Genomic DNA, 9814 nt, shown 5'->3' with positions numbered 1-9814 from the left:
TAAGTGTTCTGCAAATAGGGATTGTCAAGCTTCAGATCAAGATTGTTTTGTTCTGGACTATTGAGCCTTTGCAGTCTGTGTCCTGAGTGAAGCTGGAAGCATGGTAGCTCTTCTCTTCAATGACCTCCCCCCATGTGCTTCCCAGCGCTGCTTACCTGGACATGAAGTGATCAAAATCAGAAGCTGCCTCTGCCTTCCAAGAGAGGAGAAACTGGGCAAAGGACAGGGAATTAATGCAGGCAAAGTGAGATCCTACATCTTTGTGGGACTTTTTTTTTTTTACTGGGGCTGAAAGAAAGGAAGATGAAGAAAATTGTGCTCTGAAAATCATATCACAGAATCTTTTGCACATTTGTTCTGCTTTTGAATCAGCTAGTGGAATGGAAGAAATGGTATCCTGGGTACAATTATAGTTATCCAGGATTTAATAGTACAGGTATTTTTCCCATGTTGGTCAGAAATTTATTCTCATCATTAATTCAGCTTTTATTTTTGACAAGTGCCCAAAGCCCCCATTATTGCTTTAGCAGTCAGTCACTTAACATCTATTGAGTACCTACTATGAACACACCCTTGAAGGAGACTAATGAAGTTTTCTAGTGTTTATGTTGCTCCCAAACTATAGGCTAATGTGCATGTTCACGTTCTTAAATATGTCTAAAGCCCTAACACCTGTCTTTCCTTGGGGTGTTCACTCACATCTATGTAATAAGTGAAATAAAAGGTACATAAAAGTGAAGCTATGTTAGGATCAATCTTGTGACACTGTGTATGATGTTACCATAAGTATGTGCTTTATACCTCATTATTCACAGTTTGTAGGGACTAGGAAATACCTATGCTAAGGAAGACAGACATTAAACAATTAAGGGACATTAAAAAATCCAAATTAATAAACACTTCTCTGGCACCCCCTGTCTGCCAAATATCATGCTAGATTCTGGGCATGCAAAAGTGAATATGTCCCTCCGTCACAGAGTTCATCATCTACAAAAGAAGCTCACATGCTAGTTTTGTATGAACTAATTCTAGTATCTTCGTAATGGTGTCTTTATTATTTTTTATTTCAATAGCTTTTGGGGTACATGTGGTTTTTTGTAACATGGATGAATTATATAGTGGTGAATTCTGAGATTTTAGTGTTCCCATCACCTGAGTAGTATACATTGTACTTAATGTGTAGTTTTTTTATCCCTAGCCCCCCTCCCACCCTCCTCCTTCTGTGTCTCTAAAATCCATTATATCACTCTGTATGTCTTTGTGTACTCATAGCTTAGCTCCCACTTATGAGTGAGAACATACGATTTTTGGTTTTCCACTCCCGTGTTACTTCATTTAGAATAATGGTCTCCAGCTCCATCCAAGTTGCTGCAAAAGACATTATGTTGTTCCTTTTAATGGCTGAGTGAGTGTTCCATGGTGTGTATATACCACATTTTCTGTATCCACTCATTATAACTGTCTTTATTAAAGCAATTGTGCCACACGCAGGGTTAGGGATATTACTATATAACAATAAGGGGTAAAAATTAAAATACTGGGATCCAAAAGGCACCAAGGGCACTCTACCTCCCTGTGACACCTGCCATCCTGCTAACTTGCACTGATGTGCATGTGGCTGGCTTGTGAGTCATTTTCTCTTACTTCCTCACAGATTTCCTTTCAAGCCATGTTCTTAGAGAGGCTGCTCTTCCAGCCATATCCTGACCTTGAATGAAGTCTTTGTAATGAGCTGAGTTCCCTCCTTTTACCTGTAAAACAATCTCAAGGTCCATCCATGAAGAACAGAGTCCTCATTGTTCCAAGTCCCACAAATGATATGATGTTTTTCAAATGGCCAATGAAAAGCTGGAAACTTCTTAGGAGCCCTTGGTAGCCCTGTGGCCTTTCCTTTAGCTAGATTGTCATGAGGTAGAGAGGATCTGGGTTGTATCTACTAACTGAACTTATGCTAAGGTTACTTCAGAGGTATACCTGGGTGTGGTCCACAGTTAACTACTTGGAATTGCAACTCTTATTCATTAAGGCAAGAACCAGAAATCAAACTCTCTTGATGACACTTGGTGGAAAGTCAATTCACCCAGGAAAACTCAGGGACAAACCAACTACTCTCAGATTAAGGAAGTGGAGAAGAAACTACAAAGCTTCCATACAGCATAGGCTATGGAAGTTTACAAGTATCTCATATTGCACTAGAGTCTGTAAGATGATTGGAACAACCATCCATACATAGGCATAAAACAATATTCTTTTGAATAACAAAATACTTTGGTTTCAATATTTGATAGAGGCAGTTAATGTGAACAGGAAGATGATGTGTTTCAGTATGTTTATTTATTGCAAACACACATTTAAATCAATATTCCCACCCAGGATTCACTGTGTATATGGGTTCAGGTGCATTTTGCTTATGGTGTTGGAAATTTAATCAAAAATTACATTGTCAAAAAGTGGTGAAATTCCACACATTTGGACTATCCATTTCAAGGCCTGCTTCTAACACAGAATAAGCATTTGTGAGCTATTTTAGTGTGGTAGAAATAGAATTATAATCCAGAATTCTGCACTTTTATTCTGAAAGAAAAATATCCTAAGCTCTGCTAGTTGAAAATAACTTGTATAGTTCCATGTGTCAGATCTTCTTCAATTACACAGCTGCAGATTATACCTTAGTTCTCCAGAGATGCTATACAGGTTTTGCTGTACAAACAGACTTGCCACGGAGACTGCAATTACCCTGCCTTTTGAGATTTATAGCATATTACTCAATTTTAAGAAATACGAGCAATTTTCAAATATTTTAAATATTTACTATTTCACATGTAATTAATAACTACAGTACCTCAGCCTTAATTAAATTACAGCTTCTAGTGTCATTTTATATTGAAGGCTTTGGTATCTTTATGGATTAATGGCATAAGCTAGGGTACAAAATTCTTGAATTTTATAGTAGTAAATTATAGCTAGCTTGCTTTGTGCCCGGAGATGTGTTTCAGTTTTCTTTACTTATATAATTCATGCATTTCTTCTTGACCCACTTTATATTCTTGTCCTTTTAGGTTGCAGGGTTATAATTAAGGATTACTTGGAGGCCAGATTCTTCGTTCTTTTGCCTGTCTGTCTAGCTGTTACTTTGTTTGAAGAATACAATGTTCTCTTCATTCCTAGTCTTACAAAGTATATAATTCAGTCCTTGTCCTTGGAAGCCCCATTGCTGTTTTCTGTTAACCTCTAGGATCATTTGGCAGTGGCGCGGGGAATATAAAGCACTCTTCCAATTGCGACCCATCTTCTAGCAGGGAGACTCACAATCTAAACTCCATGACAGACTATTTGCGACCTTAAAACAGAATCAAAATAGCCTTTGTTTACCTGTATTTGGAAATATATTTTGGACTGTACATATAATATTCTCATTGCCCCAAACACACAATTTGGACAGAGTCTTGCATTCCTCTTCCAGAATTTTAAAGTTATATAAAAGTTGTAGTGGCTGCATATTCATTTTGAAATCTGCCAGTCAAAAATCATTCACATCTGCATTTCATGAGTGTTGGGCCAACCTAGGATGGAGAGATATTATCTTCATCATTTCAAGTTCTGAATTTTATATGCAGGTTACAGATAAAGTCATAAGGACAAATAATGTTAATCCATCATTATCACTTATAGTCCACAGCATTTTCTGTTGCATGGACTAAAGTTTCAGGTTATGTACTTACTATAAATAAGAAGAGGATAAGAGCTAACATTTACACAGCATTTCCCAAACATTAATTAATTCAGCAGCAAAATAAATATTATATCTTGTGACAGAAAGCTGCCCAAATTTTATAACTAAATTATTTATTACTTGGGAAATGTTTTAGTTGTACGGCGATCAGATAAGCAGAAAAAAAAGAGACTGCAACACAAGGTGTTCTTATTGTTCATGTTTGCTCTGAGATAATTTGATGGGCCTAACTGTTCGTAGGGAATACACCTGGTATTTTAACTTACTCCAGTGATAGTTACACAGCAGTAGGCACACAATGACTAGCTTATAATACTGTTTAAATAAGTTGCAAATAACAAGTCAAGAAAACTATAAATAAAGCATTAGTTAGACGTAAACAAATTAGAAATGTGGATGAATCTGAGAGTAGGGATTTGCTGAGAAAGGTTAAATGATAAGTGCATTTGTTTCCCAGGGCAGCTGTACCAAATTCCCACAAACTCAGATTTATCATCTTACGGTTCTGGAGGTCAGAAGTCTGCAGTGGGTCTCACTGGGGCAAAATCAAGGTATTGGCTTGACTATATTCTTTTCTGGAGGTTCTAGGGAAAAATGTGATTTTTTTTTTTCCAGCTTTGAAGCCTGCCTATGTTCTTCCATTTCTGGCTCCCTTCCATTTTCAAATTCAGCAAAGGCTGTTCAAGTCTCACATTGTATCACCATAAGACTGACTTGAAAACCTAAACTTTTCAAGTTTAAGGGCCTTTTTATTACATTGGGCCCACCTGGATAAATCCAGGATACAACACCTATTTTAAGGTTAGCTGGTTAGCAACCTAATTTCACATGCAACCTTAATTCCCTTTGCTAGGTACCCTAACATATTTAGTTTCCAGGATTAGAACATAGACATCTTTGTGGGACCCTTATTCTGCTTATCACAGGAAGGTAATATGATACAGTGATGTGATATAGCAGAGCGCCCATCTCATAAAGTCAGGACTGGCTCTAACTTGATAAGTATAAGGACCACCTTGATCCAAGCCACAGCTCATGCCTCTGGAGTTTCTACTATAATATAGCTAGAAAGAATTACCCAAGTCAGAAACCTGAACATCATCCTCAAAGCCTCTCTTTCCCATCACCTACATCTGATTTTGTTATCAAGATCTGTTAATTTTGCCTCTTAAATATCTCCAGAAATTCTTCCCTTTGTTGCATTTCTTACCTTATTTTCTTAGCTCAGGTTCTCGTCAACTTTCACCAGAACAATTGCATTTATCTCCCAGCAGGTGTTTCTGTTTAAAGTCTGAAGTTAGCCCATCTCTATTTCCCACATAAGTATCAGGGTGGGCTTTCTAAAACACAAGGCTGTTTACGTCATTTTCCTTTAATAATCACGTAACGGCTCCCCATCCTTCATAGGAGAGATTCTCATCTTGAGAGAATCACAATCTTTCTAAAAAGGCATTTTGAGCTACTGAAATGTCAATTTTCACTCACCTAGCCCAAGTTTCTAAGATGTTGCTTTAGGGATCATACCCCTTCCCCCTCATTGATCAACCATTTGAATACCATTGTGTAAGTATCTGGTACACAAATAAGCACAACTATTAGATACGGAGTGATTTTTTTTTCTCTCCATGGTCCCTTAATGCTTTGTTCTTTGGGGCTAGTTTTTTCTCTGCTCTTGGTGAAAACTCCACCATACCACTGACCTTTGCAATTAATCTTAGGTAATACAAAGTCATAGGATCATCAAATATATATAGCTGGGGAGAATTACACAAGGAGAAACCCAAGCATAATATTCAAAACCCTGTCTTCCTCACTACCTACATAAAATATGTTCATCAAAAGCCTTCAGTTATGCCTCTTAGACGTCTCTTGGATTTGTCTAGTTTCATATTACAGGTAAAATGTCCAACTGCACTCAGATTACAGCTATTCTTCTTTTCCTAACTAAGGCCAACTGGTGGAAAGCTTGCAGTTGGGGAAGTGGATGTGGTCAGACTTTTCATTTTGGACAAGCTCTTCTCTCAAGTTGAAAAGTGTGGTTTCTAATTGTTTTAAATGTAGTGGAGGAAGTGATATGTGGGCTGGAAATATCCTACTTGACTGGTATATTCAAAAGTTGATTTCATACTCTCAGGACATGGCTGAAGTTAAAAGCCTTCTTCTTCTTGGTTGCTGAAATTGTGGTTCTCTTTAGAAGTCTCAACACTGGGACTTCTAAAGAGTACATGTAGATGTAGAGTGCTCATCTACATTTCCCTTGATGCAGGTGATATACTTTTCTCTGACTCTAGAAATGCTGTATTTTAAGCATTGTCGTGCTGAGACCTGTTTGCCCCTATGGGTGACCCTGTAATAAAGGAGTTCACATGTAGCCCAAATCTAGTTACAGCAAACACTCTTGCATGCTTTGTGTCAACCAAAGTTGGGAGTCAGGCAACTGAAATATGCTGCCTCCCCTTCCTTCCTCCTGCTTGGAACAGCTGGCCAGCCCCACTCTGCTTTTTGAATTTTCCCTGTGGGAATCAGACTTCAATCCACTGTGTCACTCCAATAGCAAGGACACCTACCAAGCTCTCGGTTGAAGCTCTCTCATTAGGGTTGAGGTGAGAGATGAACAGATCCTTTCCCTTGGAGCTGGTGTTTCTCACAGCAGATTAACCCATGAGTAGCTCTCTCTATGGTCCCCACTAATTCTCTCCACAACTGCTGTCTAAACTCTTATATTCTTCACATGCATGAGAGGTTTAAGTCTCTAATAAGTACTCTTTTTACTTTCACTTGGTGTGATGGTTAATTTTATGAGTTAACTTGTCTCGGCTACAGGTGCCCAGATATTTGGTCAAACATTCTAGGTGTTTCGGTGCGGGTGTTCTGGAATGAAATCAGCACTAAAAACAATAGGTGGAGGAAAGCAGACTGCCCTCCCTAATGTGGATGGGTTCATCCAGTCAGCAGAAGGTCTGAATAGAATAAAAACACCAACCCTCCCCTGTGTAAGACAGAATTCCTCCTGCCTTGCTTCCTTTGAAACTGGGACATCAGATTTTTCTTGCCTTTAGACTCAAACTGAAACATTAGTTCTTCTTGGATGATGAGCCTGCCGGCTCTTGGACAGGCTCTCCACCTTCAGCTCTCCTGCATCTCCAGCTTGCTGGCTCTGTCTCTATCCACACACACATCCTATTGGTTCTGTTTTTCTGAAGAACCCTGACTTGGTGATCTATTTTGCAACTCATTTTGGTTTCTAATACTTGTTGCCATATATTCATAGCCAAATTTCCACTTAAACATCGTGCTACACATCTCACATGTAATGAAAAATGTATCTGATTGGAGTGTATTATGCATGTGGACAGTATAGATGAAGAAAAAAGATAAAAAACCCTTTCTAAATCTACACTGTCAAATACAGTAGTCATGAGTCATGTTGGCTGTCTACATTTAAATTTAAAACAATTTAAATAAAATTTTTAAAAAATTGGGTTACTCTGTGGCACAAGACACATTTCAAATTCTCAATAGTTGCATGTGGCTAGTGGCTACCATACTGCACAGCACAGACATGTTGTCGGTGGGCCAGTTCAGGTTCCTGATTTCATCACACAAAGGAATTTGACAGTGAGTCCAAATAAAAGTAGACAAAGGAAGTCAGGTGCAGTGACTCACACCTGTAATCCCAGCACTTTGGGAGGCCGAGGCGGGTGGATCACCTGAGGCCAGGAGTTCGAGACCAGCCTGACCAACATGGAGATAACCCATCTCTACTAAAAATATGAAAATTAGCTGGGAGTGGTTTGCATGCCTGTAATCTCAGCTACTCAGGAGGCTGAGGCAGGAGAATCACTTGAACCCAGGAGGCAGAGGTTGTGTTAAGCAGAGATCGCACCATTGCCCTCCAGCCTGGGCAAAAAGAGTAGAACTCTGTCTCAAAAAAGTAAAAAATAAAAAAAAAATAAAGGAGTTTATTGGAAAGTAAAAGTGCACTCTGACAGCTGATCAAAGTAGGCTGCTCAAAAGTAAGACAGCACCGACTGATGCTGGGGAAACTCCCTTTATGAGAGTCTTACATGATTTTCATGAAGGGATGGGAATGGGCATTGTTGCTATGCATGTTGTCTGTGGTCTTCTGGACACATATGCACTATTGCTGCCATCCTAGTACATATATTGCATGCCTCCTTAGCATCTTAATTCTCTACACAGCAGTGTTTTTAACTATTATAATGAGCATAGGTCAGCCCAAAGACACTGATCATGGGATTCTGTGCTTGCAAAAATTTGGGGACTTTCTCCCATTCTCTTTTACCAGCTTGTGGCAGGATGTTCTAACCATGAGCCCAGGATGTGGTTTGTGCACTGTTGGGTGGTTTGTTCCTGTTTAAGAGAGGCTATGACCACCTTATCTAACCCACCTCAGACGCAGAAGATTTCCCTCATTGCAGAATGTTCTATTTGGCAGCGTTACATTAGATATGTCCAAGTGCATTAGAGAGTACACCAGGCCCTTCCTTCTTCTGACCAAATCATCATTATTCTCTAGCTTACATCTTCATCTAGGCATACAGAAGAATTTGCCACTTTTTAAACTTCACCCAGGTTGCTTCCTGTCTCTGAAATGCTCTTTCTTTGTTTTTCTTCTTCTTGCTCAACTTCTTATTTCACTCAAGTGGCCTTTATACTGTGGAAATTTCCTTATTTCCAGGAAGAATGAGATAGTTACCTTTGCTCTTCTAATGCCCTGTCTATTCTTCTATGGTTGTGCTTATTTATTATTACATTAAATTTTTATTGTTCATGTCTTTTCCTGGGTGTTCACTGGGTTCTGAGCTTCTTTAAGACAGGGACTGTAGCTGACCTGTACAGCTCCTGCCACAATATCTGGCCTGAAGAAGACACTCAGCATATTCTTAAATGACTTAGCCAGTGGCAAAGACCCCCATTGGATTAAAAACCACCATGGGATGCATCTACTTCTGGATCAACCAGGAATCTGTTTCTAATATAATTTCCCCTAAAGTCCATGATTATTCTATTATATTCTCCTATATTATTTAATTCATGATATAGTGTTAGGGGTTGAATTGTGTATTCTCAAAATTCATATGTTAAAGCTCTAACTTCCAGTACCTCAGACTGACTGTATTTGGAGAGTCTTTAAAAAGATGATTAAGTTAAAATGGGCCCATTAGGGTGGATCCCAAATCCAATCTAACTGGTGTACTTGCAAAAAAAAGGACATCTGGATACATAGAGAGATGCCAGGGATACATGTGCAGAGGAAAAAACCACGTGACAACACTGCAAGAGGTGGCCAAGGAGAGAGGCCACAGAAGAAGCCACCCTGCTGCTACCTGGTCGCAGCCCTCCAGCCGCCAGGACTGTGAGAAAATACATTTCTGCTGTATAAACCACCCAGCTTTTGATATTTTGTTATGGTATTCCTACAAAACTATATGCATAGGAATATATCTAATACAGCCAAGTAATTTTTCAAAATATTAGTATGTTAAGATAACATATTTTAAAAATAGAATAATTTTATAAAATTTTAGTACTCAAGAAAATTATATAACAAAACTATTCTGGTATTTTTTGTGATCTGATGTCATATGTTACAAAGAACATCAACTCTTCCTGGGTCTTGGGCCTCCTGACTTTTGGATAGGAACTATATAACTCACATGTACACATTTCTATATTCAACACTGTAACTAGTATCTATTGCACATGTAAACAATGCATTAAGTGAATTGGTGGCATTAAGTGAATGTTGTACTGAGTATACACATTTTTCCTTCCTTTTTAACAGAGCTGGAGAAAAGTAAAAAATGCTGGGTTCCTGTGATACAATTACCTAAATAGCCCCGGTATTTGTATATACCCAATGTCCAAGCTCCCCAGATTGCCTCAAGATAAGCTAAATTTTAGAAAATTTTTTTGGTTAACTATTTCTTCTGTTTATTGGCAACGTGTATTTTATTTGTGCTAATTAACTGCCTAGTGTACTTTGTCCATCTTTCTTTTTTTAGTTTTTAATTTTATTTTACTTTAAGTTCCAGGATACATGTTTATTTAACCAAA

At 38.5% G+C, this 9814-nt stretch overlaps 1 long non-coding RNA gene across 2 annotated transcripts in view; it reads right to left on the bottom strand.

The window, feature by feature from the left end:
* Window positions 1–1597: 1597 nt before the first annotated feature.
* LOC103786451 (uncharacterized) overlaps window positions 1598–9814 on the bottom strand; it is a 38669-nt gene continuing 30452 nt past the window's right edge. Inside the window, exon 4 of one of the 2 annotated variants that reach the window (XR_004671210.3) lies at window positions 1598–3563. This is a non-coding gene — a long non-coding RNA (uncharacterized LOC103786451). The remainder of the gene's footprint in view (window positions 3564–9814) is intronic. The other variant, XR_004671211.3, reaches the window with a different exon arrangement.

This window comes from Pan paniscus, chromosome 3 (assembly GCF_029289425.2).
Source record: "Pan paniscus chromosome 3, NHGRI_mPanPan1-v2.0_pri, whole genome shotgun sequence".
NCBI lineage: Eukaryota > Metazoa > Chordata > Mammalia > Primates > Hominidae > Pan > Pan paniscus.
This window is presented reverse-complemented; position numbering and strand designations above follow the sequence as displayed.